The sequence below is a fragment of the Dama dama genome, chromosome 23, assembly GCF_033118175.1.
Source record: "Dama dama isolate Ldn47 chromosome 23, ASM3311817v1, whole genome shotgun sequence".
Lineage (NCBI taxonomy): Eukaryota > Metazoa > Chordata > Mammalia > Artiodactyla > Cervidae > Dama > Dama dama.
The window spans coordinates 26334506-26362093 of NC_083703.1; the positions used below are offsets into that span (position 1 = coordinate 26334506).

General features: G+C 42.7%; 1 protein-coding gene across 13 annotated transcripts in view; it reads left to right on the top strand.

Annotated features, from left to right (window-relative positions):
- Positions 1 to 27588, top strand: part of KIAA1217 (KIAA1217 ortholog) — a 440539-nt gene that overhangs the window by 323880 nt on the left and 89071 nt on the right. The window contains exon 1 of one of the 13 annotated variants that reach the window (XM_061126202.1): positions 10276 to 10591. The exons of the other annotated variants lie outside the window; for them this stretch is intronic. The gene's annotated coding sequence lies outside the window, so the exon portion shown is untranslated. Of the gene's footprint in view, positions 1 to 10275; positions 10592 to 27588 lie in introns of those variants that run through there. 13 annotated transcript variants of the gene reach the window in all.

Below are 27588 nucleotides of genomic sequence, written 5' to 3' on the forward strand. Positions count from 1 at the left end.
GGTTGGTCCGTCCGCCAGTCTCCCAGCAACCTGAGCTAGTCCTCAGCTTCCCACTTGTTACCAGTATGCATGCGTGACTCAGAAAACATTGGTGGGACCAAGGTCATGCACCTCAGAGCGTATGTAGAATAGATGCTTAGTGGGAAAGACGTGTGCTGTATTTTTCATTGAGCATCTAGCCAAGCATGTTTAAAATTGACTTATCTTTTTAATTGAGGGATAGTTGACATACAATATTGTGTGAATTTCAGATGTACAGAAAGTGATTCAGTTATTCTTTCAGATTATATTCCATTGTAGGCTATCATAAGATACTGAATATGGGGGCTTCCCTGGTGGCTTAGACGGTAAAGAGCCTGCCTGCAATGTGGGAGACCTGGGTTTGATCCCTGGGTCGGGAAGATCCCCTGGAGAAGGAAATGCCAACCCACTTCAGTATTCTTGCCTGGAAAAATCCCATGGACGGAGGAGTCTGATGGACTATAGTCCATGGGTCACAAAAGAGTTGGACATGACTGAGCAACTAACAACAAAAATCTCATTATATATAAAAAAAAAGATATTGAATATAATTCTCTGTGCTACACAGCATAAATCCTTATTGAATATCTATTTTATGTATAATAGTTTGTATCTGTTAATCCCACACTCCTAATTTGTCCCTCTCTCTCTCTCCCCTTGGTAACCATACGTTTTTTGTTTTTCCTATGTCTGTGGTCTGTTTCTGTTTTGTATATAGATTCACTTGTGCTATTTTTAGATTCCACATATCAGTAATATCTCATAATATTTGTCTTTCTCTTGACTTCACTAAGTATAATATTCTCTAGGTCCATCCATGTTGCTACAAATGAGAGTATTTCATTCTTTCCATGGATGGGTAGTATTTCATGGTGTGTGTGTATATATTAATGTGTATATACACACATACATACACACTTATATATGCTGTGTGCTGAGTCACTTCAGTAGTGTCCAACTCTCTGTGACCCAATGGACCACAGCCTGCCAGGCTCCTCGGTCCTTGGGATTCTCCAGGCTACAATACTGGAGTGGATTGCTATGCCCTCCTCCAGGGGATCTTCCCAACCCAGGCGTCGAACCCACATCTCTTACATCTCCTGCATTGGCAGGTGGGTTTTTTACCACTAATGCCACCTGAAAACCCCTTCATCTTCTTAAGCCATTCATGTATTAATGGGCACTTAGGTTGCAAACACGCTCTTCCAACAACACAAGAGACAACTCTACACACGGACATCACCAGATGGTCAATACCGAAATCAGATTGATTATATTCTTTGCAGCCTCAAATGGAGAAGCTCTATACTGTCAGCAAAAACAAGACTAGGAGCTGACTATGACTCAGATCATGAACTCTTTATTGCCAAATTCAGACTTGAATTGAAGAAAGTAGGGAAAACCACTAGACCATTCAGGTATGACCTAAATCAAATCCCTTATGATTATACAGTGGAAGTGAGAAATAGATTCAAGGGATTAGATCTGATAGACAGAGTGCCTGAAGAACTATGGATGGAGGTTCATGACATTGTACAGGAGGCAGTGATGAAGACCTTCCCCAAGAAAAATAAATGCAAAAAGGCAAAATGGTTGTCTGACGAGACCTTACAAATAGCTGAGAAAAGAAGAGAAGCTAAAGGTAAAGGAGAAAAGGAAAGATATACCCATTTGAATGCAGAGTTCTAAAGAATAGTGAGGAGAGATAAGAAGGACTTCCTCAGCGATCAATGCAAAGAAATAGAGGAAAACAATGGAATGGGAAAGACTAGCGATCTCTTCAAGAAAATTAGAGATACCAAGGGAACATTTCATGGAAAGATAAGCACAATAAAGGACAGAAATGATATAGACCTAACAGAAGCAGAAGATATTAAAATGAGGTGGCAAGAATATATAGAGGAGCTATACAAAAAAAGATCTTAATGACCCAGATAACCACAATGGTGTGATCACTCACCTAGAACCAGAAATCCTGGAGTGTGAAGTCAAGGGGGCCTTAGGAAGCATCACTACGAACAAAGCTAGTGGAGGTGATGGAATTCCAGTTGAGCTATTTCAAATCCTAAAAGATGATGCTGTGAAAGTGCTGCATTCAATATGCCAGCAAATCTGGAAAACTCAGCAGTGGCCACAGGACTGGAAAAGGTCAGTTTTCATTCCAATCCCAAAGAAAGGCAATCCCAAAGAATGCTCAAACTACTGCACAATTGCACTAATCTCACACGCTAGTAAAGTAATGCTCAAAATTCTCCAAGCCAGGCTTCAACAGTACATGAACCGAGAACTTCCAGATAGTCAAGCTGGATTTAGAAAAGGCAGAGGAACCAGAGATCAAATTGCCAACATCCGCTGGATCATTGAAACAGCAAGAGAGTTCCAGAAAAACATCTACTTTTACTTTACTGACTATGCCAAAGTCTTTGACTGTGTGGATCACAACAAACTGGAAAATTCTTCAAGAGATGGGAATACCAGAACACCCGACCTGCCTCCTGAGAAATCTGTATGCAGGTCAAGAAACAACAGTTAGAACTGGACATGGAACAACAGACTGGTTCCAGATCAGGAAAGGAGTACGTCAAGGCTGTATATTGTCACCCTGCTTATTTAACTTCTATGCAGAGTACATCATGAGAAATGTTGGACTGGATGAAGCACAAGCTGGAATCAAGATTGCCGGGAGAAATATCAATAACCTCAGATATACAGATGACACCACCCTTATGGCAGAAAGCGAAGAACTTAAGAGCCTCTTGATGAAAGTGAAAGAGGAGAGTGAAAAAGTTGGCTTAAAACTCAACATTCAGAAAACTAAGATCATGGCATCTGGTCCCATCGCTTCATGGCAGATAGATGAGGAAACAATGGAAACAGTGAGAGGCTTTATTTTTTTGGGCTCCAAAATCACTGCAGATAGTGATTGCAGCCATGAAATTAAAAGATGCTTGCTCCTTGAAAGAAAAGCTATGACCAACCTAGACATAATATTAAAAAGCAGAGACATTACTTTGCCAAAAAACGTCCGTCTAGTCAAAGCTGTGGTTTTTTTCAGTAGTCGTGTATGGATGTGAGAGTTGGACTATAAAGAAAACTGAGCAATGAAGAATTGATGCTTTTGAACTGTGTTGTTGGAGAAGACTCTTGAGAGTCCCTTGGACTGCAAGGAGATCCAACCAGTCCATCCTAAAGGAAATCAGTCCTGAATATTCATTGGAAGGACTGATACTGAAGCTGAAACTCCAATACTTTGGCCATCTGATGCAAAGAATCAACTCGTTGGAAAAGACCCTGATGCTGGGAAAGATTGAAGGTGGGAGGAGAAGGGGACAACAGAGGATGAGATGGTTGGATGGCATCACCGATTCAATGGACATGAGTTTGAGTAGACTCTGGGAGTTGGTGATGGACAGGGAGGCCTGGCGTGCTGTAGCATGAGGTTGCAGAGTTTCAGACACAACAGCAACTGAACTGAACTGAATTAGGTTGCTTCCATGTCTTGGCTATTGTAAATAGTGCTGCTGTGAACAATGGGATGCCTGTATCTTTTCAATTTAGAGTTTTCTTTTCTTCCAGAACTGAGCATTTTTGAAGCTAATCTACCCAGGGAGACTTGTGGTTCTCTGCTCGAACTGAGCATCTCCTGATTCTTTACATGTGGGTGCAAATCACCCTGCTCTAAATGAATTGCCTGGCTTTTGTTTCATCACTTTAGATAGTAGCTTTGATAATTCAGTTCCCAAGGGTCTGAGCTCATCACATGGAATGGGCCCTTTTGCTAAAATTATATATGTACTCACGAGTTTGTAATTCACACATGTACAACTCAGAAGATGAGATATTCCATTCCATGACTCTCAGAGGGAACCAGGGACTTCCCATTTACTGAACCCAGTGGGGTTTTTTTTGCAGTTTTCGGGATTTTCCACTTTCTTCTTATTCGTGTATGTATTGGCTGTATTGGGTCTTAGTTGCGGCGTGTGGGATCTAGTTCCCTGACCAGGGTTCTAACCCCGGCCCCCTGAGTTGGGTGTGAGGAGTCCTAGCCACTGGACTACAGGGAAGTCCCTTTTCCACCTTCATGTGTGCTTTGAGATTACTTCCTGAGGTTCTTTGCTGCGATCAGTCAGTTCTCTGCTTTCTCTATGTCCTCAGTTTGTACTTGCATGTTGGACAGTTTCCGCATTTGCATAGAGAACACATCCCCCAGTATTGGCTCTGCATCTTAAATAACTTTCAAATGCCAAAATTAGTCACTGCCCCCAGACCTCTTCTGTCTGAGCCCTGCATTTGACAGTGATGGGCAGTCTCCTTAGAAACCTTGGTTTCCATTACACTGCCATCTCTGAATCCCTTGCATGCATGCAGACACACCCCAGCCTCCTTCACTAACTCTTCTTTTTTCTCTTGTCCTCTACATGGTCTGCAGGGCCTTTAGCCAGGCTTTACGAGTGTGTGTGTGTGTGTGTGTGTGTGTGTGTGTTTTAATTTGCTCTTTTTCTTTCATCTGTATCTTTCCACTTGTCATTTTTGTGTTACTACTGATTTAACCATTAGGTCAGTGTAGATGACCCTTGAAACTGTATCCCTAGCTCTGCCATTTCTCTAGAGTGTAAGACCAATGTTCAGCTTCCAAGCAGTTGTCTTCATATGGATATTCTTCCAATGTTTCTGGTGTATCCTGTCAAAGAAGAAAACATAAATCCTGATCTTTCTTTCCAGCACAAACCTTTTTCTGCTTGTTTTCCTGTGTGTGTGAATGAAGGCATGACTGCTGATGGTGTGTCTATGAGTGTGGTGCCTCTGTATTTAAATGAGAGGGAGAGAAAAGATTTTAAAAGTTGAGTTATCAGTGACCCAAGTTCTGTTTTTCAAATCATCCCACCAGTCCTCAGAACCCATCCATCTCACTCTGCAGGGCCTCTTAGACACCACCCTGCTTCCCTGGCCCGCATCGTGACTCTCACAGTAGCTAACGTTTTTGTGCCTTTGACGAAGCATGTTCATGGATAATTTCATTTAAATCCTCAAGACACCATTTTGAGGCAGGTATTGGTACAAGCCCTTGTATTTATAGCTCAGAAAACAGTTCTTAAGTCTGTTGAAGACGTCTACCCCAGGCCGCACAGCGAGAGAGTGCAGAGTTGAGATCTGAATCTGGGCAGCTTGGCTGCAGACCCCAGGCTCTTAGCAGTGCTGCTGTGATGCTGTAGTGACAGTATGCTTTATTTTTCTCTCAGTTGGTAATGCAACAGCTTTTAGCCAGTCTCCCCAACTCTTACTCCAACCTAGCAGCTATTTCCCAAGTCACCTCCCGATTTCCCATTGTGCAAAAGACTAGCACAGGCTGGGATTTCCTTGGCAGTGTGGTGGTTGCAACTCCATACCTACATTGCAGGAGTCACAGTTTCGATCCCTGGTCAGGGAACTAAGACCCTACAAGCGGCATGGCACAGCCAAAAAAAAAAAAAAGGGAATATCAGAGACTGATCATTGTATCACCTCCATCCCAACTTAGCCACCTCAGTTCCACCGAGTCTCTGCAATGCGCTCTCCCTCCCTCCATGATGTCTTGCGAAATCCATCCACCCACCATACTACAGGACAATAGCTCAGTTCCGTTGACAAGTATGATAAAAGGGTGGGCGGAGACACTCTTCCACTCTTCCACGTCTCTTCTGACTGCTAACAACCCAAAAGCCATGTGTGCACCACGTTTGGATCCTGACTGGAACAAACCAAATGTAAAAGACATCTTTGAAACTGTTTGGGAAGTTTGAACATGTGTTAGGAATCAGATGATATTAACGGATAACCGGTAATTCTGTTGGGTATAATAATGACTCGGTGGTTATGTTTTTAAAAACAAGACCCACTGGAGTATTTTACAGGCTAAAATGGTACAGCTGCTGGGGTTTGCTTTAAAATGCTCTGGCAAAACAAACCCCAAAAGTGGAAATTGATGAAACAAAATTGGTAAAATTTTGAAAAATGTCAGAGCTGGATGCTGTGAGTTCATTATGTTATTTTCTCTACTTATTTTTATGGTTGGTGGAAATATCCATAATAAAATGTTAAAAACAAAACTTGCTTTTAGAGGATGAATAAAAGACTTGCCTACTCTGTGAAGCCTTCTCTGTCAGATTTAATATTTCCTTTTAGGGGGGCATGTTGTACATTCTCCTGGTGTTTTAGTCATTTAGACGCTTGTGCATCGCATCCCATCCCATAAGAATATAAGTTCTCCAGAGGCACACTCCCGTTCATGTTCCTTTTGTAGGCCTCCGAAAGCCAGTCTTGGTGTCTCATCCATGGCAAGTGTAAACGCTTGTTAAGCCGATGTGTTGAGTACCATAATGATGGTGATACAAACGGTGTATTATTCATCTTCTGTCATTAATGAGAACCCACTGTATAAATATCTCTCTGTTCTCGTCACCAGAAATAGTTGTGCTTCTCCTGGTTTATTTTTATCATATGGACACTTTGAATCTTGTAAGTGATCATTTTCCCTCTGTGTTGCTACTCTAAGGCTTAGAATTAAATTTGTGGCCCACCCACAGCCAGCGTACAGGCATTCACGGCTTGTGTGTTGGTTGGTGTGTGCTGGCTTTGTGCCTGGCCTCTATTTTTAATTTTCCAGCTTTCATCTTCTTTCTGTCATACATTCCAATTTGACTTTTGGGGAGGGGAGCAAAATTGTAGTGATTTGAGTAGACTCTTAATTTCCTTGTGAAATCAGTCATGGTATATAAGTAGTATTCATTCTGTTCCATTGTGTTTCTCAGTATGAGACCATTCTGCATCCACATAGAAGGCAATGTGTTAAATACCTTACATGTTATTTAAATGAGTCAACAACTCTTCACACTGACTCAGTTTTTATAGATGATAGAATTAAGGCCAGTGACGTCTTTCCCAGGCCCAAACAGCTGGTATATGTCAAACATAGGATTTCAACCCGGTTATGACTCTACTTAGCCCACAGCCTCCCTTCCTTGACATTTCCCTTCAGGTTTTGCAAGTTTTGAAATGATGCTCTTAACAAGATTTTAAAACACGTGAAATATCTTTTTAAAATATTTGTTTCACTTCTTGATTCTCTTGTGTGTGTATATTATGCATCTGTTTCCTGGCCTCCTTTTATAGTGAACATGCTCCCTTCTGTTCTCGTCTGACTGGGCTAAAAGGGTATCCCACCTGGAAAAAAGAAGGGAATTCCGTGGCAGTCCAGTAATTGGGACTCCACACTACCATTGCAATGGGCATGGGTTCGATCCTTGGTTGGGGAACTAAGATTCCATTTACCATCTGGCATGGCCAAATGAAAAGAAAGAAAGAAAAAATATATGTATTATTTAGTATGTTTGTGTGAAGTTGGCCTGCCACAGAGTTCAGGCCCTTTTTTCTACAGGGCAGTGCTCTGGTTGAAAAGAAGGGCTTGGGATTTGGGCTAAGGCAAGAAAACCCCTTAGAAACGGAAGTTTAGGAAACCACTCCTAGCTAATTTTCTTTCATTCTCTCATTCTTTCATTGACCCAGCTGCCCTATGTTCCCTTCACTCATATAATGGCAGTGGTACTAATAACTAAGACTCACGTTGTGCCAGGTACCGTGCGAAGTATTGTGCTCATAATCACTCTCATTTGTTCAGAACAACCCCGTGTGAGAGGAATTCTTATGACCCCCCTGTTTCAGATGTGGATCAGAGAGGTCAGGAAACCTTCTCAAAGCCACACAGCACATCAGAGATGGAGCTAGTTTCAGAGGCAGACAGACCAGCTCCAAAACTGGCCTCCTCATCCCTCCAGTGGTCCCTACTGTCCTTCCCCACACTACTGTCTTCATCATCAGGACCCATGTGCTACTCATTTTTTTAATTATAGAAGTTTCAGGTGTGTGGTATCTATATACAAACTCCAGAGTGGTCACCATCACACATCTAGTCTCCATCCATTATCCTACAGTTGACCTCTTCATTCATTCCACCCTCCCCCCAACCCACTTTCCCTCTGGTAACCATCAATCTCTTTTCTATATCTGTGACTTTGTTTTTTGTTTTCTTTGTTCATTAACTTTGGTGTTTTTGTTTGTTTAGATTCCACATATGAGTAAGGTCATATGGTACTTGTCTTTCTCTGACTTAGTTAGTGTAATACCCTCCTAGTCCATACACATTGTTGCGTGTGGCAGGGTTTCTTTCTTTTTTATGGCTGAGTAGTATTCCATTGTGTGTATACATGTATATGCATGTATATATTTCACATCTTCATCCATTCATCCACTGATGGACACTTTGGTTGTTCCCATATATTGGCTATTGTGAATAATGTTGCAGTGAATATTAGGGGACAAATATCTTTTCAATTAGTATTCTTGTGTTCTTCAGATAAATATCCATAAGTGGAATAGCTGGGTCGTATGGTAGTTCTGTTATTTTAGGAATCTCCATACTGTTTTCCATACTGACTACACCAATTTACAGTCTCACCAACAGTGTGAAAGGATTCTCCTTTCTCTCCTGTCCATCTTTGAAGACCTAACTCGACAGCTACTATCTTCATCATGCCTTTCCTGACTCCTCTCTTATCCAAGCCTCACTAACCACTGTCCCTTCTCTGATTCCATCGAACCTCACCCGTCTCTCCCCTCTCTGAGAACCCTCACCTTTTCCCGTCCGCGTTGTAGTTACTGATGTACACATCTGAAGTTCTTTTGTAAACTCCACGCTTCGTGGGAGCAAACCCCTATTCCATTCATCTTCACACTCTCTGTGTTTCCCTGCAACAGCGTCCTGCTTTGAGGAAATTCTCCTTAAACACGTGGATGGAAAAGGGGCTTATGTCAGCACTTTTCCTGTCACACACTTTCAGTTAATGCCTTCTCTGCTAAAACCAGTACAGTGATGTGCACATGTAAACATTTGAGATTTACAGCACATTCCCTTGTTTATCCCAGGAGTAATTCCTGACCAAAATGAGAACTAAGAACATCTAACAAAATTACTCATCCTATAAATATAATTTTATTGCAGTTAATTACTGTATAATTTAGGATGAGAATAACAAATTTGTCAGATTAAACTAACTGGTTGTCAGAAATGCACACAGATCTGCATTTTATTTTCAAGAGTAAAATTCACCCATGGTAGAAAGTAAGCCAATCTCTGGATAACGAATTAATGAAGACAGATCTTGGTTTACTGTTATTTCTAACTCAGCAGGACACATCTTGCTTTTAGACTGAGTGGGTAATCAGTATTTCAGATACCTGCAGACTTATCAAGTAGGAGTGATGATTTTGGAACAGTTAACTACTTCCAGTGATTGTGAAGTTTCACTGACCCACTCACCCAACCATCATGCATTGAATCTTGACTGTGATTTGGACTCTTGTATAAGATTTCGAAGATATAATAGTGACCAAGTATGGTACCTGCCTTACAGAGATCGTCCAGTCTAGTAGAACAGTGGTCCCCAACCTTTTTGGCACCAGGGACCAGTCTTGTGGAAGACACAATTTTTCCATGGCCCTGGGGAGATTTGGGGGTGGGGGGCAGGGTTCAAGATGATTCAAGTGCATAACATTTACTGTGCACTTTATTTCTATTATTATTACGTCAGCTCCACCTCAGACCGTCAGGCATTAGGTCCTAGAGGTTGGGGTCCCCTGTAGTAGAAGATCAGACAGTCAATAATCAGTAGTGGTACAGACGTCTATAATTTTCACATCTGTTGCCAGCTTTGTGCCAGCTTTCCTTCATCCTCTTATCTGCTAAAGAGTGTAGTTGATTTAACTCTACAGAACTGGCTTACCAGGTATATACCTCATTATGTCCCTTTTATGATGTGTCTTTCTGACAGGCGAAAAGATGTTTCTGCTGCAGTTGGTAAGGAATTATTCTTATTGAAATTATTAGCTGGGCAAACACAACTCATCATTTATACACTTTCGTACAGTGGCTTTACAGAGCAGGGTATTTTTTTTTCCCTTCCTCACTGCTTCCAGCTCTATTTTATTTTTTAAGGTGCAAGAACTAGTAATATATGCATATCTGACAGGCAGCTTCCAAATGATACAGATCTCATCTTTCCTGCTGTGTGGCTGCCTGCTTTTTCTTTCTTTTTTTTTTTTTTTGTCATTGAGAGGTTATGACAACACGAGCCATATTGTATTTATAAACATCACGTGTTCCCTTGATATGGCTTGCCGTTTCTGCCAGACGGAACACATGGAAGAAACATTTCTCGTTAACTCAGCATTGGTTTTTAGTTATGCTGATTTCCGGGACAGGAAAAATGCCTTCCTACTCAGATTTAACTTTCATAGAGGAGAAACAAAACCTCTGAATGTCCGTGAAATAGTTTTAACAAGGCTGGATACTGCTCCTTTAAACCACATATTTTGACTAAAAGCTTCCTTCTGTTAAAAAAAAAAAAAAACCCAAGCCTTGCATTTAGTTACCATCAAGACAGGCGGAGCTGGAAGCATTCGAGAGATGGGTGGTTTCAAGGTCTCTGAACGTCTAGAAAGTTTCTTCTAGAAGAGAACAGTTTGTGGAAGATGTAAGGTAAGAACTGTATCTTTATAACAAAATAGGGTTTTCAGGATTTGGGGTCCCTGTTGTAGCACGTTTACCTCCAAATGAGTCAACTTTCCTGTATTCAAGTTCCATGCCATGTGGAATTGAGATGCTAGGTTTTTATTTTAACTTCTTGCACACTGCTTAGAAGGAAACTTCTTTGTTATTGGTGTTGGTCTGTTTTTTAAAATCCACTTAAGTTACATTGGGCTGTCTCTCCAGTCTATAAATCTCTGTTTAATCTCGTGATCTTTCTGTTTAACCTTATAATTTAGAAAAGGATTTCAAGTGTCAATGTTGTTTGCTTGTACAGATCTCATTGATGCATGTGTTTTGTGACAGTTTTCAGTGTTTTCACGAAGATATTTGACTTGCATTCAGTTTCTGAGACGATTGAAAATTTGAAGGCGTGGTACAAATTGGGGGGCAGAGGGGGAGGTTAGTATGTTTCCTTCAGTATTCAAGGAAAACATTATCTGTTGTATTTTCCTTGTGAAAATCACCTTACATTTTAAAATATAAAGGACTTTTTTATCTTGGTTTTTAAAAAATTCTTTGAGATATATCCATTTAAGCTTTATGTACAACATTTAAAATGTCTGCAATTTTTATATAACAGATCTATCCCTGTTATATGAGGTTTAATGGAAAAACCCGGAAAAAATCTGTGGCAGAAATTGTATGTACTTGAGATAACTATTCTGTCTTATCCTTGCAATAATAGTTCAATCACAATATTTGTATATATTTCTTTTTAATAAGATCAGTGTCTTTTTAAGTCAGTCTGTTTCCTTTTAAAGGTACATGTGTGCCTGAATATGTTTATCTCCGTTTATAGAGGAGTTCATATGAATGAGAAGTTGTTAACCAATGTGGTCTAAATAATATATATTATTTCATTTGGTCATTATAACCGCAAGGCATAGGTACTATTATACCCATTTTAAAGTAAGAAAACTGAGACTGAGAGAGATCAAGTGACAAGTCACACACTAGCTGGAATCAAAACTGGGACTGAGCCCAGGCTGACTGTCTTTCTAGTCCTTGTTTTTAAATCCTACACTGCACTCCCTTCCTTACCAGTAGCTAAGACTCCAAGTCTGCAGTCAGATACCGATAACTTATCTTGAAAATAGTAGTTATAAATAAGCAATGCTTACTTGGCTTCAAGAGAAATGTTTTGGATTTTTTTTTTTTTTGGTTTCATCTGTAACATCCAAAACCTAGTAGCAGACTGGTTGTTTATCCAGGGACCTGGCTGCAACTTACTTGGAGTGAAAAGAAAACAGTAAATGTCTGATAGTGTCCGATAGTGTGGGGATAGCAAAAAGCAGGGCAGAGACACAGAGAACAGATTTGTGGACACAGTGGGGGAAGGAGAGGGTGGGACAAATTGAGAGAGTGACATAGAAACACATGTTTCCATATGTAAAGTAGATAACAAGTGGGCGTTGGCCGTGTGACACGGGAGCTCAGCCCAGTGCTCTGTGACAGCCTGGAGGGCTGGATGGAGTGGGAGGTGAGAGGAGATTCAGGAGGGAGGGAACACATGTATACCTGAGGCTGATTCATTATGTATGGCAGAGGCCAACACGATATTGTAAAGCAATTATCCTCCAATTAAAAAAAAAAAAACACTGTGGATGAACTACCGTCTCCTCCTTCCTGTTTCCTCCTTCACTTCATGTGCCGTGGCACTCAGAAAAACCATCTTCCCAGGACAGAGCAAGGAGCTGATTCATGAGCCCAATTTTCAAGGGAGAAAGTGTCTTTGAATGGAGACAGGCCTGCATGTGCCTGCCTGCTGCACTTCCAGACTCCTGGCAGCGCTGTTAGGAGGACAGGAAGAAAGTTACAGAACGTCGGAGGTGGAGGGTTCAAGCCACCCCAGAGACATGGGCTGTGGCTCTCCTCAACCCCCCACCGTCTGAAGATTGAGACATCCACTCGGCTGCAAAAATATCCTGGTAATTCGCTAGGCGAAGTAATTACAGCCAACAGTATCATCGGGGATGCAGCTGCTCATCCCAGCCCTGAACTTGGGCTGCAGGAGCAAGGCCACTTGCTTCCAGCTTCCATGGCTGCGTAGGATCCAGGGCTGGCTAACAACCAACACATTGGAAAGTCAGTGGGAACGGGACCTTCCTTTTCCTTCAGCGGGGGTTGGGGTGGGGGGGCATGCTGGGTTGTTAGCCATTCCTGGGGAGAAGTTTACACCACACCCTCTGCCCTTTGATATCCAAACTGTATCTCTCAGCTTGGTTCTTGTAAATACAGATGTTAGTGGAAATTGCCTCTGACAGGAAGCTTAAGTCCTGGCCTTTGCAGGTGGTATTCTTTGCATCCACATGTTGCCTCCTTCCTGAGGTTTTGCTTTTCTGTCTTCTCACTGGGTCCCCAACAGGGAAGCCCAGACTACATAGTACATTGCTTAGGCTCCCTCATTCCAAGGTCCTACTTTGTAGAGAGCTCCCTTGGGTCACTCTTTTATCATTTCTTGTTTTTAATTTAAGTGTAGTTGACTTACAATGTTATAAATATTATAATATCAGGTATATAGCAGTGATTCAGTTATACATTTTTTTTCAGATTCTTTTCCATGATAGGTTATCACATGATAATGAATATATTGAATACTGGTGTTACACAGTAAATTCTTGTTGCTTTTCTATTTTATGTATAGTAGTGTGTCTCTGGGGACCATTCTTTCCTTTATACTTTTTCTAAAATTCTCAGTATTTTATATAACTACTTTTATATAAATCATGTTACTTATATATATATTTGTAGGAGAAAAAGCACTTACTAATTTTTTTAAAGGGGAAAAAATGCGTCTTCGAGCTACGAATCACCCGGTGCTAAGCCATTTCCCTCTCTGTCCTGTTTTGTTCCCATGGGGTCTGCATGTAATTTGCAGGAGCAATACGTCTGCTCCTGAGACACTTGAACTGCGACTCCAGCTTGGTGGCTGAGGAAATACAATCTGATCTGTGTCATTGGTGTTACCTCAAGAAATAGGCCCAGATGACTTGGAATCATAGGGTTTCAGAGGTGGAAAGAAGGTCTTGCACATCATCTTTTATAATCCACACCCCCTCCACCCCGGTCAGTCGAGACTCTGGAGGCCTGGCATGGATGGAGTGATTTAGTAAAGATCACAGAATTAAGAAATGACTGACCAAAAACAGGGCTGGACCCCAAGCGCTGGTCCCTTAGACCAGCTCTTTCTCCATCTCCAGTGCCTCCCCGCCTTGGCTCTCATCCCACAGGACCCACCAAGGTGTGTTCTCTTGGTTGATGTAGGAGAATACTGTATATCTGACTTCCCTGGGCCATCTGTGTTGCAGTTAAGTGTAGCCAGGTTCCCCTTCCTGTCCAGATAGCAACACAACCCTGCCATGGGGCCAGAGCTCATTAATTGGAAATGCATGGGCCTGGCCCCAAAATAAATGGATTTTGAACTAACCAGATTTAGATTATCCAATATTTTTATTGAAGGAGAATAGGCCATCAAGTCAACTGAAAAACAGCAGCTGCTTCAAATTATGATATGCTTTGAATAAAGCAATCTTGGCTAAAAAGGGTTGGGTAATATTATAGCATTATTTGCAAAAGTCAGCCTCTTTGCTGAAGCAACGGCTCCTACGGTAACCTAGCTGGAAACTCTCACGTCTTCCTACTGAGAATATTTTCAGAGTTGTTCCTCACTTGGAACTGGTGAGTTTTGATAGCAAAAAGGAAAACAGATTCTTACATTTTAATGATTGTATTATGTTGTTGTGTCACGTGTTGGAAAGACAAGTAGCACAGGGAACCTGAGAGTTAATCAATATTATTGTTCATCCCAACTAAGAAAGAAAGAAAAAGCAATTTAAAACTGATGTCAAGAAAAGCATTGGACTTCCCAGGTGATCTCGTGGTTAAGAATCTGCCTGTCAGTGCAGGGGACAGGGGTTTAACCCGTGGTCCAGAAAGATCCCACAACTAAGCCCGTGTGCCTGTGCTCCGCAACAAGCGAAACCACTGCAACGAGAAGCCCGCGTACCGCAACTAGAGAACAGCCCTGCTCGCTGTAACTAGAGAGAGCCTGAGCACAGCAGTGAAGACTCAGCAAAGCCAAAAATAAATAAGTAAATAATTTTTTTTAATTTAGAAAGTTATTGGTTAAAACATTAAAAAAAAAAAAGCATTATGAGTGATAGTAATATAGTTAGTGTTAGAATGTGGCCAAATGGTGACAGTTTTCTTATAATTGAGCAAAGTGTAGAAACCAGGGCTTTAAGATGAAGCCCCAAATTATGGAAGAGACAGAGCAAAACATCATTAAACATGATACAGTTCACAACAATGCACCGTTTTGATGTCAGAATAAACTCTAATTCTTGTTTTGAGTCCTGGAGGCCTTCGGCATCTTGTTACTTGGCCCCAAAGAAAATCGGTTCCGTTCAGAACTGTTCAGCAGATTTATGTATCTGAGACCCGTCCAGATAAAAGATGTGACGGTTGGGTGTATCACTTCAGCGGGAGGACTGCTTCTCCTCGCTCAGGCGGCACTAACTCCCTCTGTATCCTGAAATACAAAGACTGTGTTTCCCTCGGCAAATGCACTTAATTTCTTTTTTTTTCCCTTTTCCTGTGAAATCAAAGGTCATGCTTGCCCTTGCTCTGATTGAACTCTTTGAACCTGTTCCTTTTTGTTTGCCCTTGATATGGTGGCAAGAGCTGCCAAAGGAAAAGCCAAACAAGAAATGGTAGCGATGTCAGTGATGCGGTAATTGAGACATAGTGGAGACCGGATCTATAGCGCGCTTAAACTTCAAAGTGTGTTTCTCGGGAAAAGTATTGAGTGTCACAGTCAAAGTCTTATGCTTCACCTACATGAGTGTCTGGGACTGTCTTCACTTCCTTGTCTTCACTTTCAAGGAAGAAGGCAACTGAATGGAACATTTTGTAGGTGGGTCTCTACTCCCTTGCCAGAGGGACCCAGGGAACATTCTGGGTATATAGCCACAAACTGGATATCATTTTTGCTTGCCTTGAAAATCGGACCTAAAAATGTATTTCCTAGGAGCTGTGTAACTGCAAAACAAAACAACAACAAAAAATCTGCTCTACTGCAGTGCAAATTACTCACTAGATATCTCCAGGGTTCAGATCTTAATGCTTCAGAAATTTGCTGCAGATTTTACTGTATATATTTAGACCAAGGAGCCTGTTAGCTTGTGATCCAGGGTAAAACCTCTGTATTCTCATGAAAATGAGAAATGTGCCACGGTTGGCAACCTCAGGCTATAATTATGTTAATCTGACCATTTGAAGACTGAAATATGTTGTTTTAAAATGTTTCTGTATTTTTTGTTATTCGTAACAATGATCCAAAGAAACTTGGTGAAATGCTAATAAGTTTCTATCCAGTATCACTCTGTGACTAGAGCATAAAAAATGAGTCAGACGTGGTATTTGGGTATTTTAGATTTGGGCAGAGAATTTTTATCTACAGATATGTACTCATATTCACAGTGCATCTTAATAATATGAAAACTACCCAAATGTATTTTCATATTGTAAATGTAGAGACAGTGAATATACATGCAAGGCCACCTCTTCATGTATGCCCAATAACAAAACATTTTGACATTTGCATTAACTCAGCACATTGCTGTACAAAAAAAAAATCAAAAAATTTTTGAGCAGTACTGCAAGATAAATATTTTTCTATCCAGAAGTATTCTAAAGCACACAGGTTTGTGTTTTTAATACAGATGTGGGGCTCAGACTGTATAGTTGAAATTTTGAGTGCATCCCAAATCTTGCCTTTAACCTACTTGGTTCAGCTTCCTCCTTACCAACCAAAACTTTTATTCCAGTCGCAGGCAAGTGATGACATGCATTCTCTTTTCATTCCCAAAGAGGAGTTCTCCCCAGTGGTAAGATAGGAAGGGAAGAAGCAAGATCCAAAACAAAACTGTGCGTCATCAGCCATCTCACAATTTTTATAAATAATTAATACGTGAATTTATAAATAATTAATACATGAATTTATAAATAATTAATACATGAACTCTGATACTGGGAAAGACTGAAGGCAGGGGGAGAAGGGGACAACAGAGATGAGATGGTTGGATGGCATCACCGACTCGATGGACATGAATTTGAGCAAGTTCTGGGAGTTGGTGATGGACCGGGAGGCCTGGCGTGCTACAGTCCCTGGGGTTGCAAAGAGTCGGACACGACTGAGTGACTGAACTGAATACATGAATCTACTAGCTGAACCAGTATTAAGTGGATGTGTGTGTGTGTGTGTACTCAATCGCTCACTTGTGTCTGACTCTCTGCGACCCCATGCACCTGTAGCTCACCAGGCTCTCCGTCCGTGGAATTTTCCAGGCAGGAATACTGGAGTGGGTTGCCGTTCCCTTCCTCAGAGGGTCTTCCTGACCCAGGGATTGAACCCATGTCTCCTGCATCTCCTGTGTTGGCAGGTGGATTCTTTACCACTGAGCCATTTAGGAAGCCCTATCAAGTGGATGGGGAGTCTTATATTGCCTGATCTTGATTCAGGATGGCCAATTCATTTGGGAATAGGAACGAGGAAAAGCACCTCCTTGACAGTGAGTTGATAGCATATATAATTGGATTTTTCTCAAGGATGAGATCTCTGGAAAATAATACAGTGTTCTGTTCTTGCATCGGCTACGTTCAGAATCTTCCTTCTTTAATGAGCTTTTGTTTCTCAAGAAGAGAGTGTGTCATTTTCTTCCCCCTTCTATGCCTATATTACAGTGGGGCTTATCTGTTTGACTTGCTCTCGATTCATGGAGTGAGCCTATCACTGTTCATTGATGATATTAATCCTACTGCGCGATGACCACGCTCTTCTGCACGCAAAGTCATAGTAAGAATAATTTAGCTCTTTTGATGTTCACAGCACCAGGAGGGTAACGACAATTGTTCCCAAACCCATTTGCAGCAGAACCAGGGTCTCGGAAGAGCTCGGTGGCAGGACCACAGTCAGGGCTGTGAGACCACAGCCCAAGGAGATCCTCAGGAACAGAAACCACATCTTTTCATTCATAATCCAGGGCTCTCTCCACCACACCCTACTGCCTTCCCTCTGAATCATGGTGGAGAAGAGTGCTGATCAAAGGGAGGATGATTGCATCTTTAAAAAAAAAAAAAAGACTTTGGAAACTAATTTGTAGGTTTCAGCACATTGAAGAAGTTGTTGCGAGTTGAGGGTTTTCAGAATCAAGCCAAAAACATCTTCTGATTTTAAGAAACTCCCTTTGTCTGTTTATCAACACATATCTTCCTGTCCCCCATGGGAGAAATTTTGCCCCAATGTTGCTTTTCCGAGAAAGGAAGAAAAGTGAAAGAAAGGATAATACAAAGAAGGAGAAGAGGGAAAAAAAAAAGCTGGAGATTGGCTTGGGCAGTGGGGGAAGATGAACTAGCTTCTTTAGGGTCAGCCTAGAGCCTGTTTCTTTTTGAAGGGAATTGCAGCCAGCCTCTTGCTGCTCATCGTGAACTTGGGAAGGTTCTCCGAGATGACAAAGCGTTTTTGTCACTTGCCTCAACTCCTGTATGACAGAGGATTCTTTCCTTTCAGGGGCAATGTTTGGGGTGGGGAGAAGGGGGGACAACTAGACCAGAGCTCCCTCTTGCCTGATGTGGGCCCGTGGTGTGTGACCGCCTGTGGCGGTCATGTGGTGTATGATTTCCTTACATCCTGAGCGGGTATCTGTCCGTGTGGTTTCTCCTGGTTACCCCGTGTCAGGAATGCAGGGCATCACTCAAGGGGAGGAATGCTCAGAGGCCCAGCAGTGTGTCCCTGGGATGCAGAGAAGCAGATCTTGTGACTGCTGGGGAGGCTCCTGGCTTCAGCAGAACCTGGTAGGGAGCCGGGACTGTCCGTGCTGGGTGAGGCCTGGCAGGGCGTGGGCGGAAAGCATGCCAAGCCCAGCCTCAGGGTATGCTCGACTCCCAAACTGGTTGTCTTTGAGGCTGTTATTTATCCAAATAAGGAGAGGCAGTGGTTTTGCTGACCATCTCAGATTTCTGAGCCTTGTCCACTGGCTGGCTGGCTGGCTTGATATTTGAACTGAAAACATAAAGGTATTTCTTTGAAATGGAACACTCGTGTGGGGCTCTTGGATGCCCTGGAGTCATCATTTGGAAGGTGGTTTTCCCCCATGTTTGTAGATAACAGTATTGCGGTCTGATGTCTGTTACTCTCCTCTTGTGTCTCTTGCAATATTCAATCCAAATGACTTCATTCAGGTATTTCTGGGACTGATTTTGGACGGGAGTAATACTGATCCTAGTGATTCTTGAACAATGCTTCAAGTACCCTTCTTTGAAGAGTCCTCAGAGAAGGTCAGGTCTCTACACTGATTTCTTAACGCGAGAGTTCGAGATTGTTCTGGCTCTGGTATATTGACTTTGTGGCCCCCATTCCTTCATCTGTCAAATGGGGATTTTATCCTTTTTCTGATGGAAATGTGCTGGGAATTAAATGGGAATTTTGGAAAGCATCTGGTAAATAAGAAGTCTCCAAAAATGTTTCCTTTCCCTATATCCATCTTTTCCTGGCAGATTTAATTGCAGGTATTTACAGATGGAGAAACACACGATTGTCACCCTAAGTTGAGTGAGGTCAGCTTTCTGAATGAGGATTTAGCCAAGCCCACAAGAGAATGGAGGGCTTCCCAAGTGGCTCAGTGGCAAAGAATCCTCCTGCCAATGCAGGAGACTCAAGTTCAATCCCTGGGTCAGAAAGATCCCCTGGAGGAGGAAATGGCAACCCACTCCAGTATTTTGAAAATCCCATGGACGGAGAAGCTTGGCGGGTTACAGTCCATGGGGTCGCAAAAGAGTCGGATACAACTCAGCAACTAAACAACAGCCACACAATAGAATGGAGGTTTTGACGGGAGCTTGCCTCTTCGATTTGCTCCTTAGAACAGTTTTTGTCAAAGAGTGGTCCCTGGACCAGCAGTCGGCATCATCTGGGGACTTGTCAAAAAGGCAGATTCTCAGGCCCACCCAAGTCCTGCTAAATCAGACACTCAGGAAATGGAGCCCATTAACCTGTGTTTCATCAAGCCCCCTGGGTGATTCTGATGCTGTTAAATGACATCAGCTTGCAGAACCACTGCCCGAGAATAATTTGCTGGCCGGGTCAGAGGTCGTCCGCTCCCCAGCACTTGGCACTTCCCCCCTCTGGTCTGTGACCATGCCTTACTTCCTGCCTGAAAATTCCTAAGGAAGGAAACTCTTTCTTCCCTACTGAAATTCTTCTTATCATTTATGGACTCACTTAAATCTCACCTCTTCAGAGAAGTATTCTTCAACTATCCCAGGCAGGAAAATCTTATTCATCTATAAATTCCAGAGGGTTTGTCTGTTGCATTTATTTGAAACTTGCCAAAGTTATTCTTGCTTTTGTCTTAAAAAAAAAAAACAACTGTATTCGTTTATTTGGCTGTGTTGGGTCTTAGCTGCTGCAGGCTGAATCTTTAGCTACGGCATGTGAACTCTTAGGTGTAGAGTGCAAGCTCTTAGTCGTGGGAAATGGGATCTAGTTCCCTGACCAGGGATCAAACCCAGGCCCCCTGTCTTGGCACCACAGAGTTTTAGCCACTGGACCGCCAAGGAAGCCCAGCTTTTGTCTTATTTTTATTACTCAGGTACATGCTTCATCTTCTCTCCTCTTAAGAGGTACAAATTGTGTGGCTTAAAGGTTCTTTTCCCTTCCTCAGCCTCAAACTTGGGCTTTGCATACCTGGTGACCACTCAATAAATATTTCATGGACTGAGCTTCCCTGGTGGGTCAGTGGTAAAGAATCTGCCTGCCAACGCAGGAGACAAGGGTTCAATCTCTGTCCTGGAAAGATTCCATGTGCTGTGGGGCAACTAAGCCTGCGTGCCACAACTACTGAACCCACGCTCTGGAGCCCGGGAGCCACGGCTTCTGAAACCCGACTGCGCTAGAGCGCGTGCTGTGCAACATGAGAAGCCACCGTGATGAGAAGCCCACGCGCTGCAACTAGAGAGTAACCCCCACTCGCTGCAACTAGAGAAAAGCCCAAGCAGCAGTGAAGACTCAGTACAGTCAAAAGTAAATAAAAATTTTAAAAAATACTTCATGGACCCACAGAATGTTGTAGTTGGGATGGGCCTTAGAGACCCGAGAGGTCAGACTTCTTGCTTACGGATTAAGAGCCAAACCTGCCTGGATCAGAAGGCAGGTTCTGTGATGCCCAGTTTGGTGTTCCTCTTCCACATACTGCATTAACTGCTGAGAGACGCCTGGATGGGGACAATCGGGGCCATTGACCTGGTCCAGAGGAACAGATGCTTCTCATTCGCTGTCACAGACTCCAACCAAACCCTTTGAAAACAGATGGGTGTTCAAAGGTATATTCATGTAATTTATAAACCTGGAACCTTTTGGTTCTTTCATAATTAATGAGAACTGGGAAAGTTCGTGCATCTATATAGTTCCATAACATATGGCATCTATTCTCAGTCATACATTCCCAGTTCACATGTTCAGTATACCTGGGATACCCATGGAACTTCTTTGGGTGTGCTATATGTGGGCTAAGACACTTCAGTCATGTTGGATTCTTTGTGATCCTAAGGACCGTAGACCACCAGGCTCCTCTGTCCATGGGATTCTTCAGGAAAGAATACTGGAGTGGGTTGCTATGCCCTTCTCCAGGGGACCTTCCCCACCCAGGGATTGAACCTGTGTCCCTTACATCTCCTGCAATGGCAGGCAGGTTCTTTATAACTAGTGCCACCTGGGAAGCCCTATAATTTAATTTTTATTTACATATTTATAGAAACCATTATATTATCTGTATAATGTATATGGATATATGAAATTATATACATATGAATATATGAAATCATATCCCCACCAGCAATTCAGAAGTGTGCTCTTTTGTCCACATCCTCACCAGTGCTTATTTTCTCTTGTCTTTTTGGTAATAGCCATTCTAACAGGTATGAGATAATATTTACTGTGGGTTTTGACTTGCATTGACTGATGATTAGTCATGTTGAGTACATTTTCGTATTCCTATGGGCTATCTGCATGTCTTTTTGGAAAAAATAATCTGTTTCCTTTGCCCATTCACACATTGGATTGTTTGGTTTCTTTTTTTTTTTTTAACGTTTTGTTTTATATTAGAGTACAGTCGATTTAACAATGTGGTGATACTTTGAAGTGGACAGCAGAGTGACTCAGGCATACAAATACATGTATCCATTCTCCCCCAAACTGCCCTCCCATCCAGGCCGCCACATAAGATGGAGCAGAGTTCCCTGTGCTATACAGAAGGACCTTGTTGGTTATCCATTTTAAAGACAGCAGTGCGTACATATCGATCTCAAACTCCCTAACTATCCCTTTCCCCCTGGTAACCATAAGTTCATCCCATGGAACTTCTTTTAGTTTCAAGAGTTGCTATTGCCTTGTGGACGCAGCGAGGGAAGAAGAGGGTGGGACAAATGGAGAGAGTAGCATGGAAACATATACACCATATGTAAAATAGATAGCCGGTGGGAATGTGCTCTATGACTCAGGGAACTCAAATCGGAGCTCTGTGACAACCTCGAGGGGTGGGATGGGGGAGAAGGTGGGAGGGGGGATCAAGAGGGAGGGGACATATGTATACCTGTGGCTGATCCATGTTGATGTGTGGCAGAAACCAACACAATATTGGACATCAATTATCCTTCAATTAAAAATAAATAAGCCTAAAAAAAAAGTTGCTGTTACGAGAAAAGCAAGTGGCTCTCGTGAACCCGGGAAAAATTTGGCACCGGGGCTGTTTTGATCTGGATCGCCATCATTGTTTTTTCATGTTTATTTTGAGGTTAAAAATTGAAGTTGGTGGATTTGTTGAATTACTGTCCTTCAGTGTTGTCCTCTGGGTCTCTTCACTCACACAGCCCTTTCTTCTTTTGATGCTCTGGCTAATACTGTTTAGTGAACTGAGGGTCAAAATAATGGCAAGATTAAAACACCTTTCACTGGAAGCCATCCATAAAATTCCCTTGAAGACTGACTCTGCTGACAGCGCTCATCTTGTATTGTGTTGTTGGTTCTGGCACTTAGTAATAGAACCAGCACATGTCCTTCTGCGATCAATGCAAAACAAAGCAGGATGCAGGCAGTGGGATGATTCCAAGAGAAGGGCCATGGCTACAACCCAGGCGCACAGAATTGATTCCAGAAAAGTTGTTAGGAAAGATGGGAGACAGGAAACAGGCCTGATGGGGTTAAATCTACCAGGGAGCTCTTGGTGTTAAGAAGCTGAGATGTTAAGGACTCCTCATCCCTGGTGGTCCAGCGGTTAAGAACTCCCTGCTTCCATAGCAGTGGACAAAGGTTTGAACCCTGGTTGAGGAACTAAGATCCAACATGCCATGCTGCCTGGCCAAAAAAAAGAAGAAGCTGGGGCTGTTTAAAGCCCTGAGAAAGAGATTGACCTCACTTTGAGTAGCTATAATGTGAGAGGGCAAACCAAGAATGAAAGACCATTTGTTTTCCAACTTGGTATCATCCATTCATTAGTTTGTTTACTAGCATTTTCCCCAGCAGTCTCTAAAGAGTATCTACCCTTTAAGCTGTAGTTGTGAAGCATAAAATTCTATGTATTTAGATCATTGTCAGTTTGCTGTGTAGGTTTGGATTCAGTAAGGATATGTTTTATCATCAAACTAAAATATTTTTTTAAATTCTTGCATTGTTGTGAGCATCGTAAAGCTATATGATATTGAATCAGCTTTTTTTTTTCATTTACAACCTAATCACCTTGACCCATTTCCCAAATGAAAGTTAAGCAGGGCACAGGGGCAGAGGTGGAACACGTCTCTGAGAAATATCATCCCAGGAATGTCACCCAGTAGAGGGATCGGGGTCCTAGTGGTAAAGAATGTTAATCAGATGAGGTCTGGATCTTTTATCTCATAAGCAATCTGGTGTCTTTGACTAGCGAAGACATGTATGTGTGTATACATGTACATAACATGTGTGCAAGCTGAGTCACTTCAGTTGTGTCTGACTCTTTGTGACCTTATGGACTGTAGCCCAACAGGTTCCTCTGTCCATGGGATTCTCCAGGCATGAATACTGGAGTGGGTTGCCATGCCCTCCTCCAGGGGATCTTCCCAACCTAGGAACTGAACCTGTATCTCTTATGTCTCATGCATTGGCAAGAAGGTTCTTTACCACAAAACTGAGGACTTTTGCTTTCACTTTTCATATAATATGTAAATATATGTAAGCATGTTATATATAAGCATAATGTGTACTAATATGTGTGTGTGTATGTACTCAGTCGCTCATTCGAATCCAACTCTTCGAGACCCCATAGATTGTAGCTTGCCAGGCTCTTCTGTCCAAGGAATTTTCCAGGCAAGACTACTGGAGTGGCTTGCCATTTCCTTCTGCAGGGGATCTTCCTAACCTAGGAAATGAACTTGAGTCTCTTTCATCTCCTACACTGGCAGGCGAATTTTTTACCACTGGGTCACCTGGGTATTAGGTAAATGTGATGTATAATTATATAACACATTTTGAGGCAGGAAGATAAAACTTAATGAGTACCTGGGTAGTTAGATCCTAAACCCACTGAGATGTTCTGTTACTCTTTTCCTTTGCTGTGAAAATCTGGACCCGGAAGTGGAACAAATGAGGTATTTCCTCAGAGTTTACCAGACTGCCTACTCAGGGTCAGAACTCAAGTGTATAAACCCTCAGTAATCCATGCAGGGAAGACCTTGGGAGCATCAGCCTCACAGAGTTGCTCAGCGAGCTGAAGGACATGCAACTTCACACTTACACAGGGAAAGAAGTAGTAACAGTGCTGAGGCTGAAGATGGTTTCTTTTGAGGGATCTTAGTTCCTTGACCAAGGATTGAACCTGTTTTCCCATGCACTGGGAGCACAGAGTCTTAACCAGTGAACCACTGGGGAAGTCCCAAGAGGGGGATTCTTGCTGATCCACTACTTACTGGGCTTCCCTAGTGACTCAGCTGATGAAGAATTTGCCTGCAATGAGGGAGACCTGGGTTCAATATCTGGGTTGGAAAGATCCCCTGGAGAAGGGAACGGCTACCCACTCCAGTATTCTGGCCTAGAGAACGCCCCAGACTGTGCAGTCCATGGGGTTGCAAAGAGTCAGACACAACTGAGCGACTTTCACACTCACTCACTGCTTAGTACTATGAGAAGGTGGGCAGGGTCCTTATCTCCTCATACTTCGATCATTTCCATTTTCTCGCCATTCACATGGGGAGAGCGACACTGGACCTAAACATGTATATCACTGCATTCTGAGGGTCATGAAATAAAATCATCATTGAAAACACTGTCTAAACTGCAAATCAAAGGATGATGATTATGGGATGTGTGTGTGTGTGTGTGTGTGTGTGTGTGTGTGTGTGCACACTCACAGCCATCTAAAATCCTTTGGGGGAACTTGTGTGGCAGTCCAGTGGTTAAGACTCTGCACTTCCATCACAAGGGCATGAATTCAGTCCCTGGTTGTAGAACAAGGTCCTGCATGCTACATGGTGTGGCACACCCCCCAGAAGCAAAGTCCTTTGTGGAATAAGAAACATTATAAATAAACAAAACAATATATGATCTGTTGCAGGATGTATGTTGACCAATTAAATGGGAGTTTGGAGAACTGTCCTACAAAGAAAAACAAAATCTAAGGCACTGAACATTTGTATTTGTGTTGGGGTAGGGGTAGATGGAGATGACTTTATCTAGAAGTACCAGAAGGGAGTTGTGTATAAAAGACAGCGTCCGTCCAGGAAATGGGTGGATGTGCAGAGATGGCGATAAATAATGAGGAGTTCTTTGTACCATCTGTTGCAAGTGGTAGCAAGAAAATATCCTTTTACAAACCGTAACTATTTTAGATATAACCAGAGCTTGTCCTTGGCCTGGATCATACAGGAGCATCCCAACAGAAGACTGAGTGTTGGTGAGAAAAGGATAGTTTTCTTTTATCTGTGCTGCACTCCACACAGTGACTGATTGTGGCTTGGAAGTTACATTATTTATTTCATGTTACTTGTTACCCGTTTCCCTGCCGAGATCTTGAGTCACCACTGGGCACAGTGTTAAGTCAGCTGGCGGGCCTGGTACAGGGGAGCTCAACGGAGTTGTGTGTGTCAAAATATTTGTGGGAATAGCACTCATCTTAAATATAGCCAGAAGCTAACCATCTCTTCCCTGAGAATTAAATAATTTTGGCAACAGTCTGTCTGTCTCGTGTCTGGGAGACATTCCATTTATGACCGAATGAAACATGAATAGACATTAATAGACCTTCCAAAGGACCCTCTTTCCAATTTTAACAGTGTAAGCAAGATGAACTTGAAACTTTTCCAGCGGCAAATTCACTTCCCTTCCCAATAGCATCTTCGAGTTTATAAGCCCAGTTTAGATTTTCTCTTAGCATATGTAATTTTTTAAAAAGCCAATAAAGCAGCAAAAGTGAAAGGGGAGATAGGAATACATTTCACGTTGGCCTTAACCAGACCATAAAAAAGTATTTCCTGTTGAGGTAATGCTGAGTGTTTATTAGCCTGTCTTTTCTTAATACTCACTAGAAATAAATTGCTTCCACTTTGCAAAGTGCCAGTCAGTGAAAGGAACAGAGGGAATGAATAGCAGGATACTGAACACGCTGCTGGCAAGAGCAGGTTCACAGAGGCTGTGGCATCCCAAGGTAGGCAGCTGCAAACCTGGCAAAATAATTAAACCAGATTGTGCGATGTTGGTGCTTGTGTTCCCCCCAGAATGAACCAAACTCTGCGGGAAGTTGTCCTGTAGGAGACGTTTTCTGGAGGACATGCACCACCCAGGTGAAGCCGAGTTCTCTGGTACGATAATCCTGTGCAGGAAATTCGCCTGCCTGATCCCCCAGCCCTCTCTGAGTTACTGCACTCCCCTTTCTCTTGGGTGAGCTAGGCGCTGAAGCCTTACTAGACAGCATTTCACTCATCCTGATTCACTGCAGGATGGAGCCAGCTTTCAAACTCCTGACGATGGATGACTGCTCTAGTCCTGACAAAGCTGTGCCTGTCCTGCCCAGGCGGCGCCCAGAGGCATTTTGAAAGTGAGAGGAGATTGCTGTGAACTTGCAGGAAGGGAAGAGACCAGGACCATCTCTCACCTTGCACTCACTGACTCCCAAGGTAGCCGGGTCCACAGAAGTCACCTGCCTCTAAAGCAGCAGACATGAGCCCCTGTGCTGAGCTTGGGGGGTTCCTGTAGCCAATAGCAGTGACAGCTCAGTGCTTCTGTGTCCTGGGGGTAGGGGCGTGGCAGAACCCAGACATTTCACATTCGTTCACCTGACAAACAGTCCTGCCCATAGAAAGAGCAGGTAGGGGACTTCCTTGGTGTCCACTGGTTAAGACTTTGCCTTCCAGTCTTGGGGGTGTGGGTTCAATCCCTGGTCGGGGAGCTAAGAGCCCGCATGCCTCACCACCAAAAAACCCGGAACATAAAACAGAAGGAATATTGTAACAAATTCAATACAGAGTTTAAAATGGTCCACATCAAAAACATCTTAAAAATAAAGAGCAAGTCAGTTCTTACAAGGATGGTGCTGTTTAGGACATCTTATGCCTTAAAACAGGGGCTTTGGGGAGACAGTAGGGGTGGAACCATGTCTTCATCAGACCAGAGAGGCCAACGCCTCCACCCCCTTTCCTGGAATGCACGCGTTTGATGGAGGGAACGAAACCTGCCAAATGTATACCAGATGCGTCAGGGGCCGAGACTGTGCTTTCCACACTCTGGTGAGAAATAACAAACTCTCGCCGATTAGATTAAAAATCAAAACAAGGCTTTCCACGTTCCGTCTCCTCTTCCCCAACCTCTTAGGTGGCCTCTGTTACAACCACTTCATCCAAATATTGTTTCGAATGAGACATCTTAGGAG